The sequence below is a fragment of the Sminthopsis crassicaudata genome, chromosome 3 (genome assembly GCF_048593235.1).
Source record: "Sminthopsis crassicaudata isolate SCR6 chromosome 3, ASM4859323v1, whole genome shotgun sequence".
NCBI lineage: Eukaryota > Metazoa > Chordata > Mammalia > Dasyuromorphia > Dasyuridae > Sminthopsis > Sminthopsis crassicaudata.
The window spans coordinates 166,265,919-166,293,823 of NC_133619.1; the positions used below are offsets into that span (position 1 = coordinate 166,265,919).

At 31.4% G+C, this 27,905-nt stretch overlaps 1 protein-coding gene across 7 annotated transcripts in view; it reads left to right on the forward strand.

Moving 5' to 3' along the window:
* MYO16 (myosin XVI) overlaps nt 1–27,905 on the forward strand; it is an 899,069-nt gene that overhangs the window by 70,016 nt on the left and 801,148 nt on the right. The window contains exon 1 of one of the 7 annotated variants that reach the window (XM_074299520.1): nt 6,435–7,148. The exons of the other annotated variants lie outside the window; for them this stretch is intronic. The gene's annotated coding sequence lies outside the window, so the exon portion shown is untranslated. Of the gene's footprint in view, nt 1–6,434; nt 7,149–27,905 lie in introns of those variants that run through there. 7 annotated transcript variants of the gene reach the window in all.

The following is a 27,905-nucleotide window of genomic DNA, read 5'->3' on the forward strand; positions in this document are numbered from 1 at the left end:
AAACATCAACATTCAACTTTTAAAGTTTCAAATTAAAGGGAAACTTCCCCATAAATTGTATTCTTAGAGAAATTTGGAATGATCTATTTTTATTCTAACTCTTAAAAAGGACAAATAAGTTGTTGAACATATAATTTCCTTGACTTATTCTTTCCCAAACCCACAAATTAGTTATTATTTTATCAAGTCAGCATGACTCATAAACCTATTGTCTTTTGAAAGTAGCACATAAACAGTCAAGAAATGCCTCTTAACTTGAATCATCTATGCTCTACTCAGATTCATCCATTCACGGTCCATTAAACATTCATTTTTCATGACACTTTCTCTGAATATCTTTGATCACAGTGATTCCTCCCACCTCTGAAATATTGTGATTTTTTTTTAACTTGGCCACTATAGCACTTACATCATACTAATTTTGAAAATTAATAATTTTGAAATGATTCTGGCAAGATAGCAGAGTAGATCAGATAATTTCAAGCTCTCCAGATTTTCCCCACAAACAGACTAAAGAATATAGACTAGTGAAAAACAAAGAAGATTTGGGGCAGAACAGGTATACTCCTAGGACAAATGAGACCAATAGAGGAAATACCCCAGGTTCTTAGGTTAATCAGTGTGAAATGCAAACAACCCAATGCTAATTCTACAGAATCATCCAAAGGGAGCTCTGAGGCTAGCTGGGATCAGAGAGAGTTTCACTCAGAACTTTCACTCCCTGCCAGTGAGGGGAAGGGGGAAAATCAAGGTTCTGAGTCAGGGAAGATTTGGGGAACTTCTACTGATTAGGAATTTTAGGTTATGATAGTGGGATAAGGCATGTAGATAAATGGGAGTGGGGTGAGGATGACAAAGGATAAAGTGGATAAGGTGGGATACGGTGGGATTATCAGAAGCGAGATAAGGTATACAGAGATATTAATATGGGTTTAGAGATATGTTTACATATGGGCAAATGTGTATATGTGTGTGTGCTGAATAATGTCGGTATATATGTAAGTAGGTATATATATATATATATATATATATATATATATATATATATATGTATATACATTTGTGAATGGAGATATATGTATATGTTTTGGTATATGTATATGTGTTTATATAAATATGTAAATATGAATATATCTGTGATTAACTGTAGCCTGCTTGGAGGAGATTAGTGGGGGGAATAAAAGAGGAAAAAAAGACTAAATTAAAAAGGTCACAATAGCGAACAAAATGAAACATAGGTGATTTCAAAACTTCTCCAGCCCGTTTTACAGTTGAGAATCTGAGGCACATGGGGTTAAGTGACTTACCCAAAGTCATGTAGCTAGTAAGTGTCTGAGCCAAGATTTATATTCAGGAAGATTAATTTTCTTGACTTTAGGCCCCAGTGCTTCATCCACTTTCCTACTTAGTTGCTATTTTTATCTTTAATGAATTGTTAATAGCTGTCATGTCTTAATATTTGTAATTTTGTTTCTTTATTTTAAAAGACAGTGTTATTGGAAATCTATCTGTCAGTTTCTTTCCTTTCCTTTCAATCTGAGGTAACTTCATCTTCATTTTAACTATCAGTTTTTATTAAAAAAAAGATTCAGAGTTTCAAATAAAACTATCAGAGCTTATTATCTTTTGTTTTCATATCTAACTTTAAATATGTAATCATTTCCTAAATATCCCTCCTGTTTTCTATCTTAATTCTCTACACAAATTCAATATTTTAAATTTGTATTATAATGGCATCCATTTATGTGATAACTTATGGGTGCAAGATTGTTAACATATATTATTTCATCTTTATTGTAATAACCCTGTAAAATAAATTTCTGTAAGTATTATCCTAAATTTACAGAGGACAGCACTGAGGTTCAAGATAAAGTCTAAACAAGCAGTTTATTATTGTCAGTGTTATTAAATAATATGAATAGAGGTCAAATCTATTTCTTAGAATCATAAAATCTTAAACATGCATGAGACCTTGCCTCTACCCACATATCAAAACATTTTGTAATTTGGCCCCTCTGCAAAAATTTCTATAATATTCCTGATAAGTGGTCACCCAGCTTCCACCTGAAAACCTATAGTGACATAAAATTCAACATCTCCAAAAGCAGTCTGTTATATTTTTATACAGCTCTAATTATCAGGAAGTTTTTCTTTACATAAAGAGCTTTTCATGACACTAGTTTCTGCTTAGATATGTTGAACTGGGTTTCCCACAGGCACATTAGACTCAACATGTCCACACAGAACTAATTATTTTTCCTTTCAAATCCTCCTCTCTTTAGAACCTCCCAGGCTACATTTTTCACTCATCTGTAGGTGTAATGAAGAGAACGTTTTTGTTTGTTTGTTTTTTTCTGGAGTCAGGGAGAGTTGAGTTTAAAACTGACCTCAGACATTTTTACTAAGCTGTATAAATCTGGACAAGTCATATAACCTCTGTTTGCTTCAGTTTCCTCAACTATAAAATCAACTTAATAAAATCTTCTACCTCATAGAATTATTGTGAGAATCTGACAAGATATTTGTAAGGAACTTAACACAATGCCTGGCACATAATAGGTGCTATATAAATATTCCTACCCTTCCTCTTAGCCACCTTGTCCATTGTCAAGTTTTGTCATTTTCACATGCTGTTTCTTGAACACAGTTTTTCATCTGTTTCTCTGCTTCTTCACTAACTGTGTACTGTGCTGGAAATACTTTCTCTCCTTTGAAAGTTTTCTCCAACCACTCTTATTATCTATAGCTTCTTTTAAGAATTAGATTAAATCTTACCTTTTTCAGGAAGTTTTTTCTGGGCCACTTGCTCTGAAATGGCTTCCTTTCTACATGCTTGGGTATACCTTTTTTTTTTTTTTTCTATATTGTCTCCCCTCTTAGGTTGTAACCTCCTTGTGGAGGGAGATTAATTTTTTTTCTTTTTTTTGTATCCTTTGAAGTTAGCACAATGCTTAATATATTTTGATTTATTGATTGCTATTCACAAAACCTAATCTCACTTTGGAGAACGAGAGACAAATGTCCCATTCCTTTTTCATGACAATCCTTCAAATATTAGGACAATGTTCTCTATCACTGTTTCTTTTAAACAATAAATCTTTTAATGACTGATTAATCCAGATTTAGATTTGCACACAATGTAACTTCTAAAATGTGGTCAAGTCAAGACAGAAAATGGTAGTATCATCTTTATTGAATTGTATACTGTACTATAATCAATATAACCAATTCATTAATTCTTTTTGTTTTCATGAACTATTGATAGTAAACAGTATTTAAATTTTACAAATTTTTACAAATATTTCTTGTACAAAGTACAAAACAAACAGTTTATACAAAGCACTGTTAGGGGTACTGGGGTGATGTGGCAAACATAAAACAGTCCAAGCTCTTATCATATTCCTGAATTCTAAAACTTATATTTACTCAGAGGATAAAACATAGACACAGATAAGTAAATATAAAGTAATTTAGTAAAAGACAATATTAACCCCTGGAGGAAAAAGACAGTCTTGGTGGAGAAAGTGAAATTAGATGAAAGATAAAAATTTTAATGGATAGGGATAAAGGAGAAAGTTTATTTCAGAAAAAAAAAAAAAGGTTTGGCTTGTTGTTACATCACTTCTAGCATGTGTTATGTTACTATGTATTTATGTAATTTATGTAATTATGTGTAATGCCTCCCATATTGATAGATTTATATTTCAAGGTTATGGCCACCCTATGTTCTAAATCAAAAGAAAGGGGGAGATGTTAGGATTACAAGGTGAGAACTCAGGTTGTCTAAACAATTCTCTAGCTCAGAATTCACACCTTTGGTTTGGGTCTTTAAAGGGAGTTTCCACCTTTGGAATTCTGAGGGAGCAAGTTCATTGGTTGAAGTATTTCTCACAATCCCCGTTGAGTTCTCACTACAATCTCTGCGAGGATAAAAGAGGGCAGCATAGGGTCTGGAGAGGAGTTGAGTCTGAGACAGAGTCTTGAAGGAGAGAGTCTGGCTGGGAAATTGAGTTGAGACGGCATTCTGGAAGGATAATTTAGAGATGACCAGACCTTTACAGCTTGTATAAATTCAGAGTTCAAAAATGGAATATCATATTTGGGAAACAACTTTCAGTAAATTTTGGCTATACTTAGTGAAGTGAGATAGAGCTAGGAAGATAGGTTAGAGCCAGACTGTGAACGTTTTTAAATAACAGGAGTTATTTATAGTGTTTTGTGTGTATATGTGTGTGGGGTGTGTTTGTGTGTGTGTGTGTGTGTGTGTGTGTGTGTGTGTGTGTGTGTGTACTTATACTATTTATATTTCATACTAGTGGCAGTAGAGCTTTGAAGGCTTTTGACTAGGTTGAGTGTCTTGGTTAGAGCTTGGTCCTTAGGTTATTTTGTTATTCTTCATTCTCAGAGAGGTTGTTGATATCTCTTTTTAAAGAAAATCATGATGTCAGAAAGGTGATGTCATGACTTGTAAATGAATTTGGAGGTGAGTAAAGGAAGTCTGTGCAAAGTCACCAGCCTCACTTTTTCTTCCAGGGCCATCTAGGTCCAGTGGCAAGATTTAGTTCAGGATTGAAGGTGGACCTAGATATAGTGGGAGATCTTGGATTTTTAAACTAAAGTCTTTTCCAGGTTTCACTTTGTCTGAGGCAATACCCACTCAGTAGTTGAAGGTTAGGTAAGAGATGAGGCAAAAAATGGACCTGTTTGCCTTCACCAAAAAAAGATCAATTTGGGAGGAAGATCTTAGGGATATTGTAAATAATGAATCAGTTGGAATTATAGTATATGAATTTGTTATGGCCTCAGCTGTCAGGGTATGTGACTTATTTTAGCAATGTCTTGTAATATTGGAGAAGGCATAAATGGTAGTAATTAAATATTAAAGACTGTTTTATATTGATATATAGTGTTAATTTTTTTTATTAATACCTTATCTCATTTGATCAAAACAACCTGTAATGTTCTTCTCTAAAGTGTAATCTTTTCTTGTTGGGGTTTCCATGGGGTCTCTGGAGGCAGCCTTAGTTGCAATTTAGTAATCACCCCAAATGCAGCGAGGTGTTAAAGTCCAAATCCTTTATTGTCTCTTTCCAAGTCTTGTCTCCTTTCCTTTGCCCTGATTAGCTTTCTTAGAGGCCTTCTGTAGTCTTGGTTCCAAAAGCTTGAGCTGAATCTCCCCAACTGAATCATGGTTGAGGGTCCTAGCTTATATCTCTTAAAAGTATGAATCTTGTGGAACTAAGTACATGTACTGAATTAGAGAATTGTTAAACACCATGCTAAATTAGATAACTATTGTCTCTATCAATTCCACTGAATTAGCACCTTGTTTCAAGTTCTGGCCCATAGCAACAACCCTTTGTAAAAATTTTTAGCAGCATGTCTTCTGTGTCAACTGCTTTTGTAGGTACTTTTGAAGTCCTTGAAAAGAAAATTCTTTTCACCAAAGTCCTTGATTGTCCAATGGTTTAATAGAAGAAACTGATATAGTTGTATTGGTGAAAATAATATTAAACAATAGAGCTCCCTAAGAACCATGGGATCTTTCCATCTGACTTGAATTTGAAACTTTCCATACATCTTGTATAGCATTAGAATCTGAGTATATTCAGAATAGTTATTGTTTTATTTTTCCTTTATATTCCTAGCACTTAGCATAAGGTATATGGTAAATGTTTTATATTCTTCATTTGTTCATTCACAATTCATTCAAATTCCAAAGTATTCTGTGTGTCCCCTGAAGTCTTACTTTTATGCATTCTTGTGTTTTGTTTCTATGGAAGCATCTTTGCCTCATCTCAAAAACTGATCTGAGAAGAAAACTGTATGCCTGTTATCTGGGGATGACATAAAAAAATTAGAAATATAAAGTATACCTAACAACAGAACTCTTGAGGCATGACATGTTTCCTTTTTTTTTTTTCCCTTAACTAACAAAGTCCTTCTACTCTTCTGAAAATACTCTGAAATTTAAAGAAGTAGAATAGTTTGCCAAGTAGGCTGGGAAGGCTATGACTATTTTGAATGTAGTACCCCAGGAACATCAAGGAATGGTAGAGATTCACAGAAGTATTTTTTGATCTTCTGTGACTATGAAAGGGGGGAAAAACTATTGAAATAGATTTCTATGAAGTATTCTGTTGTATGTACCTAATGTTAACCTCCTTTCTCTTCTCCCACCTGCATTGATTCTTAAAATAGAAGCAGCTTTACAACTAGGCCAAAAAAGAATCGTTAGAGAAGAGAGAGGTCATGTTTTTACACTGCTATAATAATAGGGAGAGAGATAAAAAAATGATTTTGACAATTGAGAAATAATAATAATAGCTGATATTTTTATAGTATTGTGAGGTTTGCAAAGCACTATATTTTATACATGTATACATGTATATGCATATATATGTATATATATATATGTATATGAAATCTCATTTGACCCTCAAAAATAAAAAAAAAACCCAACCTTGTTAGATATATTTTATTACCAACTTTACACATAATATACCTGAAGTTCATAGCATTTAAGTGACTTGTTCAGTCATATACTTAATATGACTCTGATGAGGAATTTTAAATCAATTGTCTTTGAGTGCATTGCCTAACAAAAACATGTTCTTTCTTACAATATTTCTCATTCATTTGCTTCTTTTGATAAAGATGTCATTTAACAGCCAGCTTTTGTGGCCTAAATTTCTGTATTGAGAAAAGGGTCCAAACACTCAGTATGGGAAAAAGTACTTTCTCCCAACATTCTCAAACAGCCATATACTCAGTGGACATTTCAAGCAATACCTATACTATTGTTCCCACATTTTAATCTATGCCTTAGATAACAAGCCTATAGAACTCCCTCAGATGCTAATACTAATACTCATGTTCAAATATAAATGTATTATTGGGTTCTATAAAATAAATTGAAATATATCCACCATAAAATTTCATCAAGTAATTGGGGTAGTGTGGAAGTTTCATAAGCAAGATAAGTGCTTGTGCTTGAGTCTTTTCACAGGTATTGACTTTTTATAATTTTGTATTTTTGTTTTGGCATGCAATGAATTTTATATTTTATAGTAAAAATTTAATAGTCCTCTTTTTTCAGAGTATGTGGGTGTACTTTTGGACATGAGCCTGGAAATTAAAAGTGAAAGGTAATTAAATTCACCAACATAGATGGATGTTTTTTCCTTAGATTGTGTTTCTACAAATATAACTATCCCCAAAGAAACCTCTAGATATAAAATACTTTCAAATAACACTTACATCTCAATTTTAATTATATATTAAATAAACACAGAATACTTCCCATAGATTCTTAGGTAAAATATTCATCATTATAGGAGTTTTCAGTGAATGTACAATAGGAAAAAAAAACTCCATGAAGCAGCTAGTCTTTTCTTTTTTCTTTTTTTCTTTTTATCTAATTTTTATTAATTTTATAATTATAAATTTTTTGACAGTATATATGCATGAGTAATTTTTTATAACATTATCCCTTGTATTCATTTTTCCAGATTTTCCCCTCCTTCCCTCTACTCCCTCCCCTAGATGACAGGCAATCCCATACATTTTACATGTGTTACAGTACAACCTAGATATAACATATGTGTGTAAATACAATTTTCTTGTTGCACGTTAAGTATTGGATTCCGAAGGTATAAGTAACCTGGGTAGATAGACAATAATGCTAATATTTTACATTCAATTCCCAGTGTTCCTTCTCTGGGTATAGTTGTTTCTGTCCATCATTGATCAGCTAGAAGTGAGTTGGATCTTCTTTATGTTGAAGATATCCACTTCCATCAGAATACATCTTCATACAGTATTGTTGTTGAAGTGTATAGTGATCTTCTGGTTCTGCTCATTTCACTCAGCATCAGTTCATGCAAGTCTCTCCAAGCCTTTCTGAATTCATTCTGCTGGTCATTTCTTAGCAATAATATTTCTTAGAGCAATAATATTTCATAACCTTCATATACATAATTTACCCAACCATTCTCCAATTGATGGACATCCATTCATCTTTCAATTTCTAGCCACTATGAAAAGGCAGCTAGTCTTTTCTTTTCTTCCCATCAGCTATTTTTTAAAGAAATAGTTTTCTCCAAAATGATCCCACCACAAAAACTCAGCAATATCATGAAATGATTGAGGTTTCAAATCCATATTTCTTCCAGTTGTTTTACTCCAGAACTGAAATGACTTGGTGAGGAAAGAGAAAGAATATATGCTTTTAAAATAATTTTGCTGCTAAGTCATATGGAGAATTTCTTCTTCTTTTGAAGAAGTTCCTATTTTAAAAACCAATAATTTAAATATCTTATGACTGAATAGGTAGAAAGTATGCCTAGAGACTGTGCTGCTATCTTCAAGATTAGAATGAATGATCAAATGTTTATGGTACCTCTTAGGAGTCAATTTTTTTTATTAAATAATTTAGTATTATATAGTTAGTATTATAGTATAATTATATAAATAATTATAATGATAATCATAGTATTATAGTTTGGATTTTGTGGGCATGGTCCACAAAATAGAGAAATTATATGGCTTAGTCATATTGTACCTATTAAAATTACAAACAAAATGCATTCCAAAGCTAATTGAAAATTGGTTATGGGTCAGCTAGGTGGCGCGATGGATAGAGCACCAGTCCTGAAGTCAGAAGGACCTGAATTCAAATCTGGTCTGACACTTAACACTTCCTAGCTGTGTGACCCTGAGCAAGTCCCTTAATCCCAATCACCCCAGTAAAAACAAATAAATGAATAAATAAAATTAATTATTTAGAACTGGAAAAGTTTTCATTCCCTTCAGTATCCGCCCTCCACATTATTATTAATGGGAGCTAGATTTTCATTGCTTTATAGACATATAGAATGATAGTCCTCAGAGAGTATAATATTAACATTTGTAAAGGTTGAGAAGAAAACTGAGCCCTCTGAATTCTGGTCCCATGAGTTTAAGCAAGAACACCTTGTAGTTTATAGCACAAGGCAGAAACATATAGATAAAAATTATGTATATAAATACACACACACACACACATATATATATATGTACATCTGTGTATCATACATGTTCACAATGCATATGTACATATACAGATGTAAACATATAGATCTTACTCCAAGACTAGAAAGCTAAGGATCTGGATTTCTACAACCAGCTCAGACAATATCTGATTGTGTGACTTTAAACAAATTATAGTTTCTTTCAGACTTAGTTTTCCCATCTGTTAAAAAGATACAGAGAGAGAGAAAGAAAGAGAGTCAGAGAGTCAGAGAGTCAGAGAGAGAGAGAGAGAGAGAGAGAGAGAGAGAGAGAGAGAGAGAGAACAGAACTATTTTAAAGATCTTTTCTAAAATAAAAAAAAATCAGACTTTGTTGGGGGCTGTTTATATTTATAGGATACTTATAAGTTGTGCAGAATAAAAACTGTGCACAACTAAATTGGAAATGAACAGTCATTCAGTATCTTGAGAATTTCATGAAATACACAAAAGAAATCAGTTTTAATAAATTGAAATTACAGATAGTATTTTCCCTTTTGAGTCAATAATTTTGATTAGGACAGTTTATTTCTAGTTTGGGTCTCAAATTGTTAATAACCTATGAAAATTAGGAAAAATATAAAATAGCAGAAATTGTTAAATGAATGCAAAAAAAGAGAAATTTATAAGATTTAAATTTGAAATGACTGCTAACAAACTTTTTAGGCAGAATCAGTTTCCTCTCAGAGCTGAACAAGACCTCAGAAATTATATCAGTCAAATAAATCTCAGTAGTTATAGAGATATTTTTTTCATTTTTGAGATATTGACAAATCATCATTTATCAAACTGTAACTTATCTTCATTGACAAGGGGAGTTTCTTTACTTGTGGATTCTCTACACTGATAAAAATCACAGATATGTGTAAAAAAATACATAGCAGTACACACACACAATCCCCATGCCTATGTAAGGCACTGTGCTAACCCAGTAGCTATATTGACAAAATGATGAACATTGTGCTTCTGAAGAAATAGATTGAATCTTTGAATACTTTTTTGTATATTCCATTTTATGAATGCTATAATAATATAATAATCATAATGTTTTTTCTAATTTTTAAAGCATTCTTATACAATAAGATGTCGATAAATTATTAATAAATATGTTTCTGGAATGATTAAGATAAGAGACATAACTTTTAAGGATCTTTGCCACTTTTATCATTATATTAGGTAGTGGATGAAGAAATATGTATATATATATGTATATATTTACATATATATGTTTATATATATGTAGAAGTATATATGTATGCTTATATATACATGTAGATGTATATAAGTTCATAGTTTTATATAAGTATTTCAGATTATCAAAAAGCTCTTTCCTTTTTATACAAAGTCCTGGCTATATTTATGGAATTTTGTGGGGGGGAATCCTGATTTTTTAATGTAAGCATTTCAATGTGAAGCAAGATTGAGAAATTTTGTTATATGTCAAATTCATTTGAATGTACAGCACTTTAAAGAAGAAAGATGATATATGTAATAAAGTATCAGAAAAGTATAGACTATCCAAGAATATCAATTGAGGAAAATAAAGTGAATAATTTTTTTTTCTGTTTTCAAATTAATAAGAAGGTTTTCTTACAAATGAGAATTTAACAACTTTGGCAAAATGATGCTTTTTTGTTTTTCATAATTAACTCATCTATGTTCATATGCAGGGAATTAAATCAACAAATAGACAAGTTTGAGGAAACTACTACTAAATTGAAGGAAATGAAAACAGTTTTGAAACTAAGAATTATTAGTATTATTTAAGATGGAGGAAAGTTAGTCATGATTATCAAGGTTATAAAGCATTAATGCTGATATTTAGGTAAAAATAACTATAAATAACTGTATCCTAGCAATTCGAGTCCATTAAAATTTAGTACTCAGTTAAAAGTGTTGAGTATCAGAATCCAAAGTCATAATATGGATTTATAAATGGCATAAACATTATACGATAGGAATTGGGCAAAAGTCTAAAATTCTATTACTATTTAATGCTTGTTCTAGTCTGTCCTTTAGTCTAATTAAGCTGTGCTTCATTTTAATCTTCCCTGGCCCTTCACTCTACTAACCTTCATCTTAGTCATTTTTATATTGCATATTTTTCTCTATGACCATTAGGCCCCTGTTAAGGAAAGATGTTTACCAAGGCTGGCCCAAGGCACAATTTTGAAGTAGGTGAAGTCTAGGTAAATTGCATTAAATGACTAAAAAAATGGGTGGATGATTTGATGCCATTTGCATGTTTTCCAACAAGGCCAACTGTTTATTTTGAGCTGAGTAACATTTCTTGTTTTAAATTGAAGAAATGTCCATTATTCAAATACACCCACTTACATGCTGCTCTCTCTGTACTGTTGAATATCATTTCTCCATTGTTTTCTTCTTGAAAACATTTCAGTTTTCTCAGCACAACTATCCTTGTCTTTCACTTCAGGTTCCCATTGCCTTCATATTTGGGCAAACATTTCAGATTCACCAGAGGAAGAAATATGTTATAATACTTACATGGAAATCATAACACATAGGTTCGTGTCTCAGCTATGCCACTGAATAATTGTGTGCCCTAGAGAAAGCCACTTAACCCTGTATTATTCAACTTTCTCATCTTTAAAAGACCATACAGATGAATGTTTCAAAAGATTGCTGTGAGAACTGTGAGAATGAAATGACAAAGGATATTCTCAAATATTATAAAGAATTATTGGATATCATGTAAATAAAAGATATTAAATTCTATATAAATATGTGTAGTTCAATAGATTTCAAGGTATTTGAAAGCAAAGTCTGTTATTTTATTTTTCATTTTTGTGTCTGGTTTTCAGCCTAATACTATATAAATGTTTATTGAATTTGGAAAAGTCCATTTTAGATCATATAATAATAAAAGAGAACACAAACATAGCAAATCATCATATATTCAAATCATCATATATTACAATTATATATTTTAGTAAAATAAGATATTACATATCAATAATGTTCAGTTTTACAGGGAAAGTAATGACTATTTTGTACACAGTATTTTTATTTTTAATATTTTTCCTCCCTTAACCTTTAGATCAAAGAAGGTACACATGATGTAATGTAAAGACTGCTTTAGAGAGCACATTCGTAAATCATCCCTAGATTGAGAAGAGAACCCATGCATCAAGTTGACAGTTGAATTGATAGCATTATTCTGTAGCAATTCCTCCAGTTAGCCTTGGCAGGTACTTGAAGAAAGTTCAATTAATGGGAAGGAATGAAGGGCTTCCCTGATATTTAATTGCATTCTCTTCTCCTTCTTCTTCTTCCTCCTCCTCCTCCTCCTCCTCCTCCTCCTGGTCTTCTTCTTCTTCTTCTTCTTCTTCTTCTTCTTCTTCTTCTTCTTCTTCTTCTTCTTCTTCTTCTTCTTCTTCTTCTTCTTCTTCTTCTTCTTCTTCTTCTTCTTCTTCTTCTTCTTCTTCTTCTTCTTTCTTCTTCTTTCTTCTTCTTTCTTCTTCATTTTAAAATTTTTTATACAAAATTTGATTAGATTCTTCTGTTAGAGTAAATCCTTCTGACACTTTTGGAAGATCATGTACCATATATGAGTTTCTTACACTATTATTTTGTTCTACATAATTAGGAAATTGGAATGTTTTCCTCTGATTGCTTTTTATTTTCAACAATATTTAAGAAATGTAAGAAATATATAAATATTTTTGCAAAAGTTATTATCATACAATTTGATAAAGACAGAGGAAAAATACATCAACAAGTACTAGCATTTTTTTCTTTTCAATTTTGATCACTGTATTGATATGACTAAAAATGTCATTGTGCATCCTTTTGAAATCTAACAATTATTTACAAGACAGATTATAAAGGGGAATTTTGATAATATAATCAATTTTATCTAACCTTCATCATTATGAACCAGAAAACATGATAATTTGGATTAGCATGAAGTCACTTCAATTTAACCAGTCTAATCTATATTCCATTTATCTCTGGAATCCATTGATAGTTATTTTCAGTATAGATTCTATTATAAATTTTGTGCTTCTATCAAGTGCCTTCTCTGTCGGTAAATCAGAGTTTTTTAAATTGCTAAGTATTTATTTGAGATAGATCACCAAATTAGTTTCAGTTATATTCAAGCAATGCGATTCTTAGAGCCCTTTTATATAAATAACTAATATCCTATGGATAGATGTATCAATGGGATGAGAATATCTCCCAGGAAAATGCTTATCTGAAAATAGAAGAATTTCAGCTTCAGACAAGACATTCATAATAAAGGAGCTTATATTCTAGGTGTTGATTTCATATCATTATTCTTAGTGATATTTTCCTCTCTAATTTTATTTTACATATGAAATTGTTATCTTTTAAGAAACTGATTATTGCACTTTCTTAATAGTATAGTTATAGAAAATAATGAATTCTGTATTTCCAAGAACTCTCTTTTTAAGATCATGTATTTTAATTTTATTGTATTATACTGATTCCTCATTATGGGATGAGTATGATAAGGATTATCTTGACAAATGTTGAGCAATTGGCTCTTCAAAAATAAATATGGAAAGACATATTTTTAAGTTTAATCTGTATTATTAACATCTTCCCCATCACCTTATTAAATCTAGATAGTTAACTAAATGATAAACTAACCTTATTTGTGGCATTTGTTTATTTATGAGGTAGAAAAATGTGTTTACAGTACAAATTTAACAATAGGCTCCTTCCAGTTTGAGCCGATTATAGAATACTCCTAACTATTATTCATGGACTCTAAAAGGTTTTGCTAGAGGAACAAAAACTCCGGAAGTTACTATAAGGCAAAAAAAAAAAAAAGAGAGATTCCAATGTAAGTACAGATATACACAGGTCTAAGAAAAAACTTATATAACATTGAAAAGAGTTATCCATCACTGGTTTCTTCCTGAGTTCAAATCTGGTTTTAGACACATTAGTTCTGTGATCCTGGGCAAGTTACTTAACCCTATCACTTTCTCATTTGTAAAATGAACTCTAGAAGGAAATGGCAAATCAATCCATTATTTCTGCCAAGAAACTCCCAAATGGTGTCACAATAAGTCCAACATTACCAAAGGAACCAAATAACAACCAAACATTTATTGCTCTGGCATTGGTTATTGCCTTTCTTATTTATTCATAGTAGATTATATTTAGTTGTTCAAAATTAAATAATTATCTTGTTATGTGAACAGCATGTATGCTAGCAGTCCTGGGAAGGAAAAAGGTATTCTACCTCATCCTATCACATCTGATTTGAGTACTTGATTCAATAATTGTCCTCCTTATTGTTGGATTTATCATACAAAGGGACTGAATATACTTATACTTATCCCTGAATATCATGCAATGAAGTCAAGTAGATATATACCTTGCCATCTAGAATGTTATAACTTAAAACAAAAGGGAGAAATATAAAATAATAAAAATATGTTGTAGGACATTCAGTGAAATAGAGTCATAAAAAAGACATAGGCAACAAGAAAAAACATGTTCACAAGCAACTTTTTACTTAGTTCCTCTCTTTTTCTTCTCTCTACTAAATATAAGGCTTAGTGTTGGTAGATTTTATATTTTGGCCTTTTTTAGAAATGGTTTCAGAAAGTCTCATTCTCATTCATTGAAAACTTTTTTTAAAATGGAGACTTTTTCTGAGGACTTTGTGAAAGGGTTGGACAAAGCCATTACTAATTTAGGATGAGACGTGCTATTTTTCTTTGAATAAAATTTCCCTCCTCCTGTGTGAATGTCACATTGTTTCTTTTATTGACCTATCTCTTGAATAATCATTTTTAATAACCTTCCATTTTTGACCTTCCTATTTTACCAACTTCTTTTATTATCCTATATCTCTCAATTTAGTAACCTCTGTAGTTTCCATTAATGCACTGTGTACTTTCTTTTGGCTGTTAAATATGTCTATATTTCATTGGTACTTCACTAGATATCACCTTATAGTAAATACTTTCCATTTAAAATGACCTTTATTTTATTTTTTAATTTAAAGAATTCTTAAGCATTTGTTCACTCTAAATAGCAGACAAGTCATAAATTTGTCTGCCATCCACAAAACCTTATTTTATCTGCCTCTTATAGTTTTTTACACCTCTTAGGAAGTGTTTCAGAGGTCAGTCATGGCCTTTATAGAGATAGCTGTAAAATGATTTTTTTCCTCCACAATAATTTTTTTGTACTCTTTAAAAGTAAAAGGATTTGGTTTTCTAGATTTCCAAAGGATAATTTTGTGGATAAACATCAATGAGAAGACATAGAACATGATAAGTGACTTCAAATATCATGCTATTATTTGGAAGATAAATTATACTTATTATATATACCTTCTTGTACTTGTATAATTGTACTTGTACTTGTACAGTTGATTGTTTTGGAATCCAAGAATAGAATCTTACATTCAACAGTCTTAAATTTAATTGTATTACATCTGACCCATCAGCTCAACCCATAGAGATATTTGTTGAAGGCAATGTGATTAAATGTAAAAGGATTTATCTCTACAGTCAGAAGACCTAAGCTTAAGTTTGATGGGTGTCCTTGGGCAGATTATTTAAATTTCTTGCTCCTCAACTGATTTATCTGAAACATAATTAGATTGGGCTAGATAGGTTCTAACATTTCTTCCAACTCTATAATTGAAGGACTGTGTGACTCAAAAGATAGGAAGTATATAATACATTGATCTGAATGACATGTTGAAGTATTACAGAATTTTAGAGTTAGAAGGAAGTTCAGAGGTCATATATCCATCCAAATTAAACCACACACAATTCCTCTGACAAATGTTCTTCCACCTTGTTCTTGAAGATTTCAAGTGATGTCTCTGTCTTTATTTTTCTGAATTCTTGAATCAGTTTATTCCATGTTTGTACACTGTTTATTCTTAAAAGTTATTCCTTATATCAAATTTTGTTTGTTTGGTGTTGCTTTTTTGCTGAGGTAATTGGAGTTAAGTGACTTTCCCAGAATCACATAGCTAGGAATTGTTAAGTGTCTGAGAACAGATATGAGCTCAGGTCCTCCTGACTTCAGAGTTGGTGCTCTATCCACTGCACCACCTAGCTGCTCCCAAACAAATCTTTTTTAAGCTTATACTTTATATTTATTCCTACTGAATTTTGTCAACTTTATCCCAATATTACAGTATATTTCCAATATTTTGAACTTGATTTTATCATGCAGCACAATTGTGATCCTTCCAAGTTTTGTGTTATCAACAAATTGAGTAAACATTCTATTTATGTCTTTATTGAAAGCACTAGCAAACACACACACACACACACACACACACACACACACACACACACACACACACACAAAAAAAAAAACCTACAAAACACAAGGTTAAATAGAGAAACTCAGGGGAATTTTAGTGGGACAGCTTCTTCCAGACTGACATTGGACCATTAATAGGTATTACGCAGCATGTCCTTCCAAACTATAACAATCCGTTAGTTTGTTTTGTCTTTCATTGAGGTCAGAAAAAATCCAACTGTTCATACATTTAGTACACATTTTTGCTGTATGCATATCTTAGACAGGTAGATTGAAGAAGGATATGGACTCATATATAAATAGGAGATTTAGAATGGAATGTCTAACCTTCAGAAAATTCAGAACTCCTTTACTAACAACAAATTTGCCATGGAAATAGAGATCCATTTTAGGCATCAATATTTCTTTAGTTTTACTATGACAATGAATCACAGAATATTACAATTTCAAAAGAATTAATAAAAAGGGATGCATATAGAGGGTAATGAAAAAGTTCATATTGGGTGTGGGCATGAGGTTACAACATTTAGAACTATGGAATAAAATGTGAAGAATAAAATAAATAGCTTGTTAGAAAGAAATGATCTGATTTTGTAGCAAGAGAGGTAGGTCATAGAGTGATAATCAGAGTATAACACTGATACTCATGATTTCAAGAGAAAGGCAGAGAGAGAATTCCAGTGTATTGGATAGATCATCCATGGTGAATTTATGAGAGAAGATGAGTAAGAGTCACACAGGAAAAGCAAAGATGAGTATGCAGTGATTTTCCTTATTGAAGACATTCTGAATCTATAATAACAAACAACAATTTGAGAGTAATAAAGATTGAAAAAGATGAGAAACTGTCTCATACACATATGCACACACACAAACACACACATTTATTTTTATTTATTACATTAAATTTTTTTCAATTAACATACAAAACAATTTCAACATTGTTTTTTTTTTTTAATTTGAATTCTAAATCCTCTCTCCTTCCTCTGTATCCTCCTTGAGAAGGCAAGCAATTTGTTATTAATTATACACATGAAGCCATGCAAAAAAAAAATCCATATTGACAGTGTTGTAAAAGAAAAGAAAAACAAGAAAAAAGAAAATTAAAAAGTATACTTCAATGTGCATTCAGATTTTACCAGTTCATTCTTGGATGTAGATAACATTTTCCATTATGTGTCCTTTAGAATTGTATTGCACCATTGTCTTTTTTTAAATAATAAAATTTTGTGATATTTTAAGATGTAAAAACTAGAGACTGTACATAATCATGGGACTAAATTTAGCTCATACATATGTATCTTTGTATATATATAAATGTATGTATATATATGTATATATATAATAAAATATATGTATATATGTATATATATCAATGTATGTATGTATATAGATGTATATATATCAGTGTATACATACATCTATATATAATATGTATATAATATATTATATGCTATAATATATTATATATATTATAGGCAATATTTAATATAGGAAGAAATTGAGGATATGTATATATATATCATATCTACATAGATATCTGTATATGTACATATAGATGTATAAATGTACATATATATATATATATATATATGTTTATAAGCTTAGACATTGAATCATTGTCTTGATCAGAGTAGCTAAATGTCTTACACTTGATCCTCTTTAAAGTACTGCTGTTTCTGTGTACAATATGTTCCTGGTTTTGTTCGCTTCACTTTGTAATAACTTATAGGTTTTTTTGAAATGCCCTTCATAATCTCTATGGCACAAAAGTATACACTTCAATTATATCCCTCAACTTTTTTAGCCATTCTGCAGTTGCTCAACATCCCCTTAATTTCCAATTCTTTGCTACTACAAAGAGTTGCTACAAATAATTTCTTTTTCCTCTTTCTTTTGACCATTGTTGTTATTTGTCCTTCATTCTCAAAAAGGGCCATGACATCAGAGAGGTGATGCACTGACATGCACGTGAATTGGATTTGAGGGAGAAATGTTTGTGTAAGCTCCAAATCCAATCTGGATCCAGTGGTTAGATTATAGATCAGACCAACTGCAGATGGGGTATAGACTACATCTTACTGAGGTATTGTTGGTCAAAGGACATGCACTATTTGGTGCTTTGTACATAATTCCAAATTGTTTTCAGATAGTGTGTACTAGTTCACAACAGCATAAGCAGTGCATTAATGTACAATTTTTCCATATTTTTCCTCTGGAAAATTATATTCCAAGCCCTCTAATCCTTTAATGAAGAAGCTTTTAAATCTTATGTTATCCTGACTGTGGCTCTACTATTCTTGAATTATTTCTTTCTGGATGCTTATATTATTTTCTCCTTGACCTGGAAGTTCTGGAATTTGGTTATAATATTGCTGGGAATTTTCATTTGGGAATCTCCATCAGGAGGTGATTGGTAGATTATTTCAATTTTTATTTTACCCTCTGCTACTAGAATATCAGAATAATTTTCTTTGATAATTTCTTGAAAGAAGATTTCTAGGTTCTTTTTTTATCATGCCTTTCAAATAGACCAAAAATTTTAAAATTATATCTCCTATTCTCTAGGTTAGATTTTTTTTCCCAATGAGATAGTTCACTTTTTTCTACTTTTAGTTTTACTTTATTTTATATTGATTTCTCACAAAGTCATTAGCTGCCATTTGCTCAATGCTAATTTTTAAGGAATAATTTTCCCAATGAGCCTTTGTATCTCCTTTCCAAATTGACCAATTGTGTTTTTAAGCCATTTTCCTCCTCATTAGTTTTTTGCATTTTCTTTTGTGCCAATCTCAATTCTTTTCCTTTTTTTTTTTTTTAAATCTCCTATACTTGATTTTCAAAATCTCTTTTGAGTTCTTCCATTACCTGAGCACAATTCCTAATTTTTTGGAGGCTTTGGAGGTAGGAGCTTTGACTTTGTTATCTTCTTTTTTGTGTGTGTTTTGATCTTTGTTACCATAGTAACTTTCTATGGTCAGAACCATTTGTTTTTTTGGTTCTCTACTCATTTTCCTGGTGTATTACTTAGCTTTTAACTTTTTGTTAAAGTAGGGTTCTATTTCCAGGGTAGTGAGTATGATGTCCCAAGCTTCAGGAATTTTGTGCAATGGTTTTTAGAAATCCTTTGAGGTACCTGACCACAAGAACTCTTTTCTGCCTTGAAACTGTTAGTAGTGTCCTCACTGCACTGTAACTATAAGATCTAGTGTGCTAAAACAAGAGACTGCTTTGCTGACCCTGGGGCCAGATCAGATGCTGGGGTCAGCCAGATCTGATCCAATGCCAGGGCTTACTGGGATTATGTGCTGGACTCCCACCCTGTTGTTACAGACTTTTTCAGTTGAGTTTCTAAGTTGCCTTTGGTGGAAAATGTTCTACTCCATCTTTTTTGCGGGTTTTGATGCTCTAAATATGTTTAGAATCATTAAAATAATTTAGAGTGGTTTGGGGGAGAGGTTGAGAAAGTTCCTGCCTTTATTTCTTCATCTTTGACTCTGCCTCCTCCTTGAACTATCCTTCTTGCAGATGAATTTTATTATTTTTCTAGTTTTTAAAGTAATTATTTGGTAGTTGATTTATATAACATTGTAATTTTAATTAGATTGGCTTGTTCTCCCTGTCATGACTTATTTTTGATGAAAAGGTTTTCTTTGTAGTAATTACTTCTTATTTATGTTTACTAATGATTATTTTAGGAATATGCTCTATCTAGCATATCACCAAGAATCAAAGTCAAGAGCAATACTCTATTGCTCTCCTGTCTCCCTCCACCTTGTCCTACTACTTCTTCTAATCTTCATTATCGTCCTCCTTTTCCTTTTCCTTATCCTATTCTTCTTTCTCTCCTTTGTTCTTTTCTTTTTGAAAGTGGAACTTTTTCTATCTTTTTTTTTTTTTTAGTTCTTTTCCATTTTCTGTTTTTCCCCAGAATTCACTAAATAACTAATTAAATTGATGCACTAATACCTTTTGTGCTGTAGATAGAGTTTGTGTTTGTGTTGTAGATAGATTTTACCCATCCTTGAAGATTTGTAATAACTTCAACAGCAATTAGGTGGTATTTTACCATCTCCTTATTAAGGCTGGAATTTTCACTCTCAACCATTTTTCCCTTTTTTTTCAGCCTAAAAATGATTCTTCTCCTTAAAGACAATGGAAGCAAAATAAAATGTTATTATTTGCACCAAGGACTCCATTAAGCCTCTTCATATGATTTTTATCTAACTCCAATCATTCCCTTATTTTCTTTTCCTCTTCTCCACCCTCCCTTTCTCTTATTCTATATAACTTTAGACAGCTGCAACTGACTATAGATGAGGATTGTATGTCTTTATTTTTAAGTTTTTAAAAAATAATAAAATCCTGTCATAAATGCATTCCTTATCTAGTTCCAACCCATTTTAAAAATTGACCAGTTCTCAGTAGAAATTGGACAAATCTTATCTACTAGTTAAGAGTCTATTGCATATGTAAAGTTTTATCAATATACTTTTCACCCTTGGGACTAGAAACTGTTTTATTATCTTTAATATGCCAAAATACCTTTGAAATATTCCTTATTTTAAATCCAAATTCATAAAATGTACTAAATATACTTGCACTTTAAAAATGTAGACTTTAGTAAACAAGTCTAAAATTTTAAGGTCAGGAAAATGTTCACGCTTCATGGATGCAAAGCTAATTTCAAGAAAAAATAGGATTTAATCTTAGAAGTGAAGAATGATAATTTATTATTTTGAAATGTAGGGGGAAATTTAGGTCACCAAAACATGTTTAGGGACTTGCCTGTTCTTAAAATTCCCTTGCTTTTCATGACTATAAATAATCAATGCTTTGGCCTTTTCTTATTATTGCTATACTGATTTTTCATTCTTTGTTGACATACAGTCACTATGACATTTTATATCAAATAGAAAGAATTATAGAACAAAAAACAATTTCAAGTATTTTTCCCTTTTAAAGTTGTACAATAGCTTTAGAAAACCTCTGAAATGTTGGGATTTGAGCTTTTTTATTGTTCATCCTTGGCTTTCATAAGGAATGTTATTTTCTTTCCTTTCTCTTCACTGTCCTTTATGAAGTTTAAAAAGCCTTTTTGAAGTTTCAATGAAAAAATAAAAAGTGAAATCAAAATTAATTAAAATTCTTGCTTTGGCCTTCCTCTCTCCCCTAACTCTCCACAGCAAAACTAGAAAAAAAATTGATGTTTCACTGCTAAGTGTGGTAACAAGTTATCTTATTTGCTTTTTTTCTTATCAAGAGTGTTCTTCTGGTTCTCTGGACAGGAATCATCCTATCAATGTTGGAATACAATTAGAGGAGCATCTTAAGTTAGTATTTTTTTTTTTTTTTTTATGATAGTCAGAGTGCAGGCAAAGAGATTGTTAAAAGTATTTTAGTGCTTCAGGGATCTACAACTTCACACTATAGTTATTTCCTTTTCCAATATGGACAATAATTATTCCATAGTTAATATGATTCAGGTTCTAGTTTTGTTATATACTGGTTTTGTGATCTTGTGCAAATCACTTAATTTTTAGAGAATTTCTACAATTTCTAAGTTCCAGAAAAATATACTGCTTTGCATAGGGTTAGAGTGTTTCTTCACCTATAAATCCCATTTACTGGTGAAATTAATTACAGATCTAGTCCCTATCTTATCCTATCCTCTCTACCTAATGACCAATTCTCTTTTGATAAGCTCTTATGAACTTGGTGATAATGGCTTTCTAGTGACAGGTACACATTTTGTCCCCAGACCCATTATAATTATTTTTGACTTGATTACAAAAAGCAAGAGATTGTTTCCTGGTGTATCCATCAAGAAAGCAGGTAGATGATATAGTGGACAGAGTGCTGGGACTGGATTTAAGGAAACTCATGTTCCAGCCTCAGACACTTCCAGTCTCAGACATTTACAAGGTGTGTAAGCCTGGGCAAGTTATATAACCCCAATTGCCTTGTAGAAATAATAATTGTAATAATAAAATAAATCTATTTCCTACTATTGGAAAAGAGAAGATACAAACATCTAATGGGATCAGAAAAATCTTTCCATATAAGGTGGCATATTAATAAAATCTTGAAATAAAGTAGGGATTTAAAAAGTGTGGGTGAAAGAGGGCAGACATGGCTGGTCTGCTGGACAACTTTTCAAAAAACTCAGAAATGGAAGATGGTTTACCAAGTTTGGGGCTCAGTAAGTAGGTCAATTTGTTTGGAGCATAGAATGTATGAAGGGGACCAATGTAAAATGAGAATGAAATATGGTTAGAATAAATTGTATAAATAAAGTTTATACCTGAGACAATATGGAACCTCTAAAAGTTTTCATTTGGTATCATGAAAAGTAGAAGGTACTATAGGAAGGTAATTTTTAGCATGTATGTTGCGGATAAATTAAAGGAAGTTAGAATAAAACAAACACATTTATAAAGCTACTACACTAGTTTAGAGAGACAAGATAAGAATCTGGCAAGGATGGTAGCCATGTGAATGACCAGAAGGTGACTTCAGAAGAGAAAAAAGAGATATGCTTTTTCAAACTGTATTATTTTTATCTGTGTTCTTTTGTGGTCTGCCAAAGAGACTGAACTCTTCATACTGAAGGTCTTACTGAAGCAATTTTGCATTTTAAAATTACTCATTGTACACTGGGTTTGGTCATCTTTTTTGCCTTATTCTTATCACATAACTAATCCACATCCTTTTTCCATCAAACATTTCCTCATCCATATCCCCTTTGACATTTCATGAGTATATATAATTAAAAGGCATATGGTACAGTTTCCTTTTGCCCACTATATGTACCTCTCTTTTGCAGGAAAATACTTTCCTGTCAATTTTAGTATCACAAAAATTATAACATTCTAAAATATGTAACCATATAGTACTGTTGGGAGACCATTTGAGTGGAAAAAGATAAATCTTTGAAGTGAGGAGCAGTTAGAGATTATTCAAAGCACAATTTCCCTCAGGTCATCTAGCTTGCTCTATTCTTTCCTTTGATTTTGCACCCAGTTTATTGTCCAACAGCAGTTTATCTTCAAAGGAATGTACTGTCATAAAGCTGCTTACCAAATCTGGGCAATAGATACTTTTCATCCATTTTTTGGTACATAATCTTAGACTGATTTCCTTTGAATAAAATTTTTGATTGGATAATAAAATATACTCAGATATCTGAAGATATGAAAAGTTTAATTGACAAAATTTTTAATGTCACCATTTTAAAGACTTACATGTTAATACATGGTTCTATTATTATACTTTTTATTTATATAAAATATATGCTTATAAGAGATATATTTGTACTTAAAGTATTTCTTTGCATAATCTTGTAGTTGCATTAAGTAGGTCTTTCAATTTTCTGAGATATAATGCAATTAGCATAATACCATTAGGAAAGATAAGCATATGGAGGAATTCACTATCATTTAGGAATCTTTTTTTTTTCTTCTCTCTATTTTGATACAAAGACATCATCAATGCAATGACAAACAGTTTTAACAAGCATACATCTCTAGATTTTATATCTCAATTGATTGTTAATCTGGTGATCATTGATCAGATTAATCTCTAGTTACATTTGTTAAGGAAATTTATTTGATTTTATAGGTGTTCAAGAGATACTATCTTGGAGAGGGGGAGAAGGAGAGGGAAAGCTCCAAGGTGGAAGTTTGTTCTGCTGAATTGAATAGTTTTGAAATAATAACGAACAATCAAGCAGAATGAGACCTTATATTATTTCTCTTTTTATTTTAACCTTACCGTGATTCTTAAATATCTTCCAGAAATGTGGTCTCTATGATGGATGCAATTTCCCTATTTTCCCAGCTCCAGATCTTTTTATTCCCTAAACATCACCACAACTTTTAAAAAAAATTCTTTTTCACTTATATTAATTTTTTTTCTGATTTTACAAGCTAATAATCATGCTCGATTAGCCTGAGGTCTTTCACAAATGAATTTGTATTTCCAGTGAATATTGCCTTTAAGGTGTCATCTCTTGCTCCTTGGCAAAAAATGAGGCAATTTTGTCTAAGGCAGTTTCTGAGATTTTAAATTTCCTCCTTATGTCAACTGCTTCATAATAGATATTTTTTGTAAAATATAATTATAATAATCAAGGAGCTCATTATCAGTGATATAGATAGTAATTTGACTAATGTCAAGTTGACATTGCTTTCTTAGTGTCTTCTTTTCATTTCAAACCTTTCTTCTTATTTGATATTGATTCTGATCTTTTTACTAATTAGTTGATAGTCTGTGCCCTAACAGCTGGTTCTGTGTGATATCCATATTATCAACCAGTTATTTGTTGTTTATTAAATATAGTTGATTTCATTTTTTATGATGCTCTTTGGTGCTTTCCATATTCATCTCTTTTCTGAAAAAATATTACTGATAGAAAGACATAAACATCTCAATTCTATAAATCCTCAAGTGTTTTAATTTCTCAGTCCTGGATGATTATATAATTTTCAATGGCTTTTTTTCCTACCATCTTTTCCGGGGCAGATTTTCACATTATCCAAGTATATGTTGAATTTGTTTGGATGATCTTGTCAAATTATTTATGCAATCTTTCTACCCTTTCAGGACACAAACAAAGAGGACAAACTCTCTAATCATCTTCATGGTGGTTTTTTTATTATTATTATTCTCTACATTATGAATAGTGGAGGGGAAGGGAAAGGATCAAGTATTTGTTAATTGCCACTTATGTGTGAGGCATTATGGTAAGTGCTGTACAGATAGTTTCTCATTTGAGCCTCATAATAACCTTGGGAGGTAGGTACTGTTATGAACCTCATTTTTCAGTTCAGGAAACAGAGGAAGAGATTAAGTGATTCTCCCTACTACTAAGTATCTGAAGTCCCATTTGAACTATGTTTTCCTGATTCCAGGGTCAGCACTCTACCACATTATCTAACAAAGAATATAGGCAGGATCTTCAAATATCCCACAAATTGATGGGTTTTTTTTGGAGGGGGTACATTATGGCACAAATTCTGTAGACTCCATTCTGTGAGTTATTATCCATTTAAATATAATTTCTTTCTGAATTCTACTTTCCTTTGGTATGACAATATTGATATTGATATGGTTCATTTGATTGGTCATTGTGCAGCAACAATTTCACATTTAGATTAGCTTTAATTAATATGCTGTTGCTGAATAAATTGTTTAACTACATGATTACCTCCTGCTTTTTGGTATCATAGCTCCAACAACACTCTGGCAGGATAAAGTGACTATATGGGACAAATGAACTTTTGAAATGTGTCTGATTCTTGACAATATAGTAGACAACGTACTTAACTTGGAATCAAGAGATCCTTGCTTTGAATACTGCCACAAAAATGTAATAGTTATGTCATCCTGGGCTAGTCCATTTGACTTCCTTTAGTTTCCTCAGCTGTAAAATTGAGGCTGTGTATAATTATGGCCTCTAAGATCCCTTCTAGTTCTAAATTTATAATATGTTTGGTAAATTTCAATGCTATGTTCTGTGATCATGTATTGCTATGAACAAATTATTCATTACCTAATGACAAACTTATTAGTGATGCAATATTAGCATTCATGTAGCAGGCACAATATGTGATTTACTAAGTTTAAACTCTTTCCAGCATGATGGGAGGCCTATCCCTCTAGAAACAGAGTCAATTAAAACAATATGACAGTATAATAACAACAAACTCTGCCTCTCTTTATTTTCCACCTTTGATAACAGACTTTTAGTTTGGAGCTATAATGAGTAGCTCTACACTATTGCTATTACTACTACTATTACTACTAATAAATCTACTGGTGAAACTTTGAATGCTTTGGACACACACATACAATCCTCCTAAAACCTTAGACTAAGTGTTTCTGAAAAAAAAAAAAAAAAAAAAAAGGAAAAATCTTGCATTCTCATGAAATTTGTCGTTTGCTTACTCTTCAACAAAAAGCTTTCATTAATTTCAAGGCATGGTTCACATGCAATTGAATTAACCACAGTGAGCATACTTGAGAACTATTTGACTTACATTCTAAATTGCAAGAAATGGTTAACACTGCAAGTTTTTTTTTCTTCTGGATTTCCTTTTTCATAATGACATTCTTCTTTTTTATATGATCAAATTTTGCAAATTGGTTCTTTACAGAAGCATACTGTCCTTATCACAACCAGAATGCTACAAATAGCTTGATTACAGAAAAAAGATACAAGCCATTTTTGAATATTTGGAGAATCACTAGAATTCTATTGAAATAGCTCATTAGTAGAATACATTCAAGTCATACAATGTTCCTGAAATGTAATGGCAAAATGATATGTATGTATAAATATACACAGATATAAATATATATTTATATGTATGTGTATAGGTATATATACATGTATATATATATATATATATATATATATATATATATATATATTCCAACCTATCTTATAAGACAGGTATTTTGTTCTTGGCCACAACTTTATTTTTTAAGACACTTTACAAAAGTGCCTTATTGTATTCTATGTAATAGGTTTTCTAAAATTAGCATATTGACTCATCATTTTAATGTAATTTAAATATATATTTTAAAATCCTAGTGAAAACAATGTTTAGTATTGTGTATAGCTGCATTCCAAACTGATTAGGAAAACCTGATTCAGTTAAGGTTGTGACATACTTTTAAAGAAAAGCTTAGTCTAGAGCCAAATTCTCTAAGTGGTTACTGCCTCACAGAAGCTCAGCAGGCCTCTCCAGTTTCCTAATCACTATTCTGATGGGAAAATCCTCTTTCCACCTGCTATGGAATTTTTAGACACAGAACAAGGGCATGGCCCCAAGCAGCCTACAAATCCCCATCTAAATAAAATTATTCTTTATCAGATTTAAACCCTGCCCCAATAATTTCAATCTGTCTGGGATACCCAGTCTACTAGTAATTTTAACTTTATTTACCAAATTAAGTTTGATTTTGACAATGCTTTTTAGTTCAGTCATTCCCTGAAACTAAATTGGTATACAAGTTATGATGTTATTTTTCAAAGTCAAAATTAATTCCATTTATTCAACCTTGTTTTTCTTTTTAATTAAACTTCTTTATTACAACTACTGCAGAATAGTTATTGACTACTGTAAAACTGGTCTTGGTGTTTAGGTAAAACTAAATTTCTTTGTTTTCTTGAATGGCTTTTCTTCTTCTTCTTCTTCTTCTTCTTCTTCTTCTTCTTCTTCTTCTTCTTCTTCTTCTTCTTCTTCTTCTTCTTCTTCTTCTTCTTCTTCTTCTTCTTCTTCTTCTTCTTCTTCTTCTTCTTCTTCTTCTTCTTCTTCTTCTTCTTCTTCTTCTTCTTCTTCTTCTTCTTCTTCTTCTTCTTCTTCTTCTTCTTCTTCTTCTTCTTCTTCTTTTTTTTAAACCAGTCTTTTCTTACAGGAATTGGCTTCATCAATGTTAGATGGGGGAGGGAGGTTTAGACACTGTGTTTCTTACAAGATCTGAGAGTAAGTTTCTTTCATTGAAGCCAGGGAAGTCCCTTCCAAAAGTTGTATTTTGCTTTTGATCAGGTCTACT